This window comes from Penaeus japonicus, unplaced genomic scaffold (assembly GCF_977035675.1).
Source record: "Penaeus japonicus unplaced genomic scaffold, GWHDUDI00000001_assembly GWHDUDI00000005, whole genome shotgun sequence".
Taxonomy (NCBI): Eukaryota; Metazoa; Arthropoda; class Malacostraca; order Decapoda; family Penaeidae; genus Penaeus; species Penaeus japonicus.
The window spans coordinates 8370504-8378003 of NW_028234407.1; the positions used below are offsets into that span (position 1 = coordinate 8370504).

General features: G+C 43.9%; 1 protein-coding gene across 3 annotated transcripts in view; it reads left to right on the top strand.

Annotated features, from left to right (window-relative positions):
* The window catches only part of LOC122246001 (uncharacterized), a 36965-nt gene that overhangs the window by 9469 nt on the left and 19996 nt on the right, over nucleotides 1-7500 (top strand). The window lies entirely within an intron of this gene.

A 7500-nucleotide genomic window follows, 5' to 3' on the forward strand; every position in this document is an offset into this window, starting at 1 on the left:
CTCTGTTTTTGACTTTACGGTTTCTGTTTGAGTCGTTCTGTGCGTTTACCACTCCTTTCTGTCTGTCTCTCCCCTACTGTCTTTAGGTTTCTGTCTCTCTCTCTCCCCTTTCCTCCCCTCCCCTCTCCTCCCTCCCTCTCCCTCTCTCTGCCTCCCTCTCCCTCTCCCTCTCCCTGCCTCCCTCTCCCTCCCTCCTTCCCTCCCTCCCTCCTTCCCTCCCTCAACTCCTTCTCCCTCTCTCCTCCCTCTCCCCCCCCTCTCGCCCACTCCCTCCTCTCACCCCCCCCTCGTATGGATAGCCCCCCCCCCCCCCCCCGCCTCTCCTCCTCTCTCCACTCCTCTCTCTCCTCTACTCTCTTTCACTCTCCCTTCTCCTCTCCTCTCCTCTCTGCTCTCGCTCTCTCCTTCTCCTCTCATCACGCTCTCTCTCCATTCTCCGCCCCTCTTCTCCTCTCTCTCTCTCTCTCTCTTCCTCCCTACCTCTTCTCTCCTCTTCTCTATCTCACTCGCTCTCATCTCCTCTCCCCTCACTCTCTCCCTCCTCTTCCTCCCTCTCTCCCCCTCTCGTTCCTTTCCTCCTCACTCTCTCTCTCCCATCTCTTTGCTCGCTCTCTCTCGCTCCCTCCCCCCCTTTCTCTCCTCTCCTCTCTCACATCTCTCTCCCTTCTTCTTCTTCTTCTATTCTCTCTCCTCTCTCTTTCCGGTCGTCTCTCTCTCTCTCCCCTCCTCGTCTCACATCTCTCTCGCTCTCCTCTTCTCTCTCGATTCTCTCCCTCCCTCCCCTCGACCTCTCCTCTTCTCCATCTCTCTCTCTCGATCTCGTCCCTCTTCGGAGTTTCTCTCCATCCTCTCTCTCTCTCTCCTATCTCATTCATACAAATCTACATCCGTCATTCTTCTCTCTCTCTCTCTCTCTGCTCTCCGCCGCTCGCTCTCCTCTCCTCTCCTCACCATCCGAGTCATCGATCTCTGTCTCGAACTCTCTCCTCACTTCTCTCTCCCTCTCCCTCTCCGACTCCCCGTCCCCTCATCCCCTCCTCCTCTCCTTTTTCTCTCCCCCTCTTCTCTCTCCCCCCTTCCCCCCTCCCTCCCTCCTCCCCCTCCCTCCCTCCTCCCTTCTCTCTCTCTCCTTCTGTTCTCCCCATCCTCCCTCCCTCTAACATGCTCTCCCTCCCTCCCGTCTCTCCCTCTCCCCTCTCCTCTTCTTCCCCTCTCCCTCTCCTCTTTCCCTCTCCCTCTCTCTTTCCCCCTCCACTCCCTTCCTCCCTCTCTCTTTCCCTCTTCCTCTCTATCTCCCTCAACCCTCTCCCTCTCGCCTCTCCTATCTCTACCCTCTCCTCCCTTCCCCCCCCCCCTCCCCCTCCCCCTCCCCCTCTCTCTCTCGCTCTCTCCCCTCCCTCTCCCTCTCTCTCTTCCTCTCCCTCCCACTCTCCTCTCTCTGGTCTCTCTCTCTCTCTCCTTCGTTCGTCTCACAGTCTCATCTCAGTCTCTCTCCCTCTCTCCTCTTCTCTGCTCTCTCAAACCCCTCTCTCTCTCTCTCTCTCTCTCTCTCTCTCTCTCTCTCTCTCTCTCTCTCTCTCTTCCCCCCCCCTCTCTCTACCTCCCTCTCCCTCTCTCTTTCCCTCCCCTTCCACGCGGTCCTGACGGACACTGCACACGGCCACAAAAACGTCCGTGAAAGTCCGTGACAATGCGGCCGTGACCAACTTTCCTTCCCTATTCAAAGGGAGAAAAGTCGTCTTCTTGTTAGCGGTCAATAGGTTATAGGTTATTGGCTGCATTGTGGTTCGATTGTGTGTGTTTTTTTTTTTTTTTAGATTAGTCAGTTTAGATATTTCTGAATTAGAATCTTTAAGAATGGGTAACATGACAACACTCATTGCGCGCACACATACGCATACTGGCGCACCGCCCAGCCCCAACGTACACACAAACACGCAATCTATTTATATTTCTTTCTCCTTACATATATGTGTGTGTATATATATATATATATATATATATATATATTTATATATATTTATATATATTTATATATTTATATATATATATATATATTTATCATCTATATGTATTATGTACGATATATATTGTTATATAGATATATATAATATATAATATGTATATATATTATGTATGTATATAAGTATATGTCTTATATTTGGGTATATGTATATATATAGATATACTATAGAATATACATATATATTGAATATATATATATATATATATGATATAATATTATACTATATATTATATATATTATATATAAAATTATATATATATGGCACACACACACAACACTATAAATATATATATATATATGAAATATATATATATATATATAATATATATAGAAATATATTATATTATATACTATATAATAATATATATATAATTTAGCAGCACCACACACACACACACAATATATAATATATATGATTTAAATATATATATTTATATAATTTATATATATTATATATATATCATATATAGCTAGAGAGCGGAGAGAGGGATGAGGAGACGGGGAGGGAGAGAGCTGGCGGCGAGAGGGGGAGGGCGATGAGTGGGAAAATGAGAGAGGGAGTGGAGGGAGAGATCGAGATGGAGAGAGATAGAGCAGAGGAGGGAGGAGGGAGGGGAAGAGAGGATGAGAGGGGAGTAAGTGACGAGGACGAGCGGAGAGGAGGCGGAGAGAAGAGAGAGGAGAAGGGAGAGAGTATATTCTGCTCCCATTCTACCTGCTCTTCTTCAAATCTTTCTTTCCCCTTTACTTCTCATGTCTCTATCCTTCCCATTCAGGAAAACGCTCAGTTGTCCCCCCGCTGTCCACCCCCCCCCCTCCCCCGTCCCAGCTAACGGCAAGGGCGCGTGAGGGTAATTCTGAGATCCACCATAATATAAACCTTCATCAGGGCTCCATGAGCACATCGTCTTCCTGTTTTACCTTGTCCTCCAGCGTGTGGCGGATATGATTTTGTTCAGGGTTAGGGGGGAGGAGGCGGGGGGGGGAGGCATTGTCAGTGCATGTTAAAGAATCTTTCTCTCTCTCTCTCTCTCCCTCTTCCTCCTCTCTTCCCATCCCCTCCCTCCGCCCTCCCCTCGCCTCCCTTTCCCTCCCAGTCCCCTCCCTCCCTCTCTCTCTCTCTCGTCCCGTCCATCCCTCCCTCCCTCCCTCCTCCCTCCTCTCTCTCTCTCTCTCTCGTCTCATCCGTCTCTCATCTCAATTCGAGTCCCCCTGCTCTTCCTCACTACTCTCTCTCTCTTGCTCTCAACTCCTACTCTCTCTCTCTCTCTCTCTCTCCCTCCCTCCCTCCCTCCCTCCCTCTCTTCCCTCTCTCTCTCTTTCTCCCCTCCCTCTCCCTCTCTCTCCCTTCCTCGCTCCCTCCCTTCCCCTCCTCCCTCCCTCTCTTTCCATCCTCCCTTCCCTTTAGTCTTCTCCCTCCCTTGTTTAGTCCGCCTCTCCAATTTTCCTCAAGGTGTAAACAATCATCGAAATAGGTATTGCATAGTTGCTGTCACGTTGCACGATTTAATTGGAATTATAACAGAAAGTGAGAGAATGACTTTCTTTTTTTTCTGTGTTCGGGGTGTTACTTCAATTACGATTATGCTTGCGTAATGAATATCCGAGAATATACAATAATATAAGAATTACCATATGCACTGTTTTTATCAATCAAGTCTCTACTCGTGTTTTTATTTTTTTATTTTTATTATTATTATTATTTTTTTAATTATTACAGTTTATCCAAGGACCATGATAATCTACGAGGCATTTCCCCCAAGAGTGAACAGTTATGAGATTTGCATAGGTATCCTAAGGTTGCTGGAACGAAAGGCGGATTCCGCACTATGCTTCGTTCGATTTGACTTCCGTGATGGGAGATGGGTGGATGGGTGGATGGATGGGTGGATGGTGTGTGGGTGGGTGGGTGGATGGTGAGTAGGTGGATGGGTGGGTGGGTGGATGATGGGTGAGTGGATGGATGGTTGGATGATGGGTAAGTGGATGGGTGAGTGGGTGGATGGATGGATGGGTGGATGGATGGACGAATGGGTGGGTACATGGGTGGATGATGGGTAAGTGGATGGGTGAGTGGGTGGATGGATGGGTGGGTGGGTTGGGTAGATGATGGGTGAGTGGGTGGATGATAGATAAGCTAGATATATAGATAAGAAGTAATAGATAAATGGACGGACTGAACCGAAACTTAGGCACGGGAGGGAGTGAAGGAGGAAGAGAAGAGAGGGGATATGGGGGATATGTGTGTATGTGTGTATGTATGTATGTATGTCTGTATGTCTGTATGTATGTATGTATGTATGTATGTATGTATGTATGTATGTATGTATGTATGTATGTATGTATGTATGTATGTATGTATGTTTCAAACGATTATGTCGCCCACCAAACCAACCAGCCATTGTATCTGAGTGTAAATTTAGCAGGTGTTCCGGAGAATTCTTAAGTGTGAATTTAAACAAGTCGGTAGACGTAGGCACACCACAACAATGGCCGTTCTAAACTTGTGATGCGGAACAACCTCGTTTCGATCAGTTTCCGGTAATTGTGTAACTTTTTGCCCGCAGTTTATTTTATGGCTTTTGGAAATAGGTTAAATTCGTTGACGTCTGGCAAGCAGGGGAGTACCGGGGAGGGGTGGGGGTGGGGGTGGGGGTAAGTGTAAATAAGGCCACTTTGTCGGCAAGTTTAAGGTCTGGTCACCCCCCCCCCCTTAGCTTCCCTCCCTTTCCTTCAAATTAAGATCATTAAGTACGCCCAGCTGACCAAATGTAAATAAAAGATAGACTTTAGTAGTACAAGTTGGCTCGATTAACGAAACCTCTGAGGCAAAATGTTTTGTAGAGTTGTTTACAAATATTTTTGTTTGGGTTTTCTTTTGTGTTGACTTTGATAAAAAAACGGATATTTGGATAGCGTACTGCCGCTGATTACTCCTCTCCAGAACCACTGCCCAACACACAAACACACGCTCACGCGGCACACTCGCAACACTAAGAACCGACACTACACATCACCACACACACACACGCGCGCGCTGCGCACGACACACACCACCACACATAACCACACACAGTACACACACACACACCACACACACACACACACCCCCAAACACACACACACACACCACCCACATACACACACCGTAATGCACACCCACACTAAACCACACACCACACACACACTCAGCAACACGTAAGCAAACACACACGCAAACACACCGCGTGCCACCCTTGGCACACACACACACACACACACACACACACACACACACACACACACACACACACACACACACACACACACACACACACACACACACACACAAATAACTTAAGAATGGTAGCTCTACGCTGTGCTTATAGGCTTACTAAGCACACCTGCCCAAGGATAGATTTCTGGTAGACCTATCTTCGTCACAACACCAACTCCGTGTCACCCAGTACAGCGCCTGTCTCGGTGCCAACTGGGTGCCAAGTCGTTCTCTATACGTTCGCGGGAATGAGAGTGCCAGTTATACCGAGAAACATTGTGTGTTGGCTCGGAGTGCTATTCCCCTGCCTTCTGTGCCATTATCCTTCGTTTGTGTACAGTTGATATTTCTTCTAATATTCCATGCTGCTTGGTGTCTCTTGGTGATTATATTGTTCTGAAAGAGGGAAATTTGAATAGGAAACCGTGATTATTATGGAAATGCTAGTTTATGTAGTAAACATTGATAATGAAATTGGAAAAGTGAAGAAAAAAAGTGAAAACATCTACATAGTAAAAAAAACAAAGGGTGTAGGTAATGCTCCCACTTGAAAAATCTTTTTAGAGCAAATACAAATAGGAAAAAAGTGGTGATAAAGTATGTGAACTAATTTTCACCTGAATAAGCGTATTATCATGTGCACATCCATTTCTCTCGTTATTTCAAAGAGCTATTTGTCAAGGTATTAAATTGAATATTTCCCAGGATTCGAGTATAATAGAATACGAGAGAAACAAAGGAAGAAGAAAGAGTGTCCATGATTATTATGTTTCTTGTTTGAAGCTTTTTTTCATATTTTCTCTCTCTCTCTCTCTCTCTCTCTCTCTCTCTCTCTAATATTTATAATATATATAATTAAATTATTATTATATTAAACATATTCACAATCAACTATTACATAAACCTATACATATATAACAATATATGTATACAATCTTATATAACAATAGTATATACATTATAAATACAATACTACCACACACACACACACCAAGTACACACACACACACACACACCCCCCCCCACACAACCACACCCACCACCCCACACACACACACACACACACACACACACACACACACACACACATCGTTAATCATTCTCTCTCTTAAAATTAGATACAAATCAGCCTACGCTGGAAATGTCTTAACCTATGCACTTACAATATAAAAGCATAAGATTCCCTGCTTCCCTAACACGACCTTTCACCTTTGCATTCTGTTGACTGGTGAACAAAGCCTCCCATACATATTTGATAGGGCGGGCTCGATTTTCTTAGTACCAGGACCATGTTGATTATTTAAGAAATCGTTACCTTGCATTAGCAAAGCCACGTTGTTGTTATTGTTGTTATTGCCTCAAAGGTTATGTACACTTTCGAAGATGTATAGTGTTTTAACCTCAATAGTATAGTATTATTGAACTGCTATGGGAATAAAGTTGTTTGGATCAAATTAATTTAGAAGGCGGCGTTTCACTCTATATGAAAAAAAAATATATATATAATCAGAGGTGAGGCCATCGTATATAATTACATAGCCGGGTATTTACTCCCATTTAAGAATCCATTTGGTCTTTGAATAAATCGTAGTAATAATGATGGTTATATACTAATAGTTGTGGTATCAGTTACTGAATTAGATAGTTAGTAATAGGGATGGTGGTTAAATGGTAGCAATAGAACTTTTAAAAGTTAAATGAAGATATTAGCGAATCGATCTGTCCGGTGAATAACGTCTCTCTTATTTTGGCTTTGGGCGACTGTGGAAGGCCTGGTTATTGTTTTCGTTACTTAGAAATATAGGAAAGTGGGATGCAGTAGTAGTTATTCAGTGTAATTATTGTTGGTAGAAAAGTAACAGCAATACAAGTAGGAGTAATGGTTGTACCAGGAACAGCTGGACTTACACATTGTTTGAGTCGTTATTTTTGCAAAAAAGTTGAAAAGAATAAAAACTACCTTTTCGTACGTGAGAATCTTAAAAGAAATAAAAACTAACCTTTCGAACGTGAAGAATCTTGAAAAGCAAATGTTTATGTTTTTATCAAGGGGGAGTAATCTCTAGACTAGTGGGGCTTTTATTTTTTTGATATGGGTTAGATATATTAGATATTTAGGCTGAGATTGAAATCTTAATTTTCTTTGGAAATGAATTTATGTATTTATGAATATATATTTAAAGGTCAAGGTGCACACAAAAAAAAACACTATCACTCT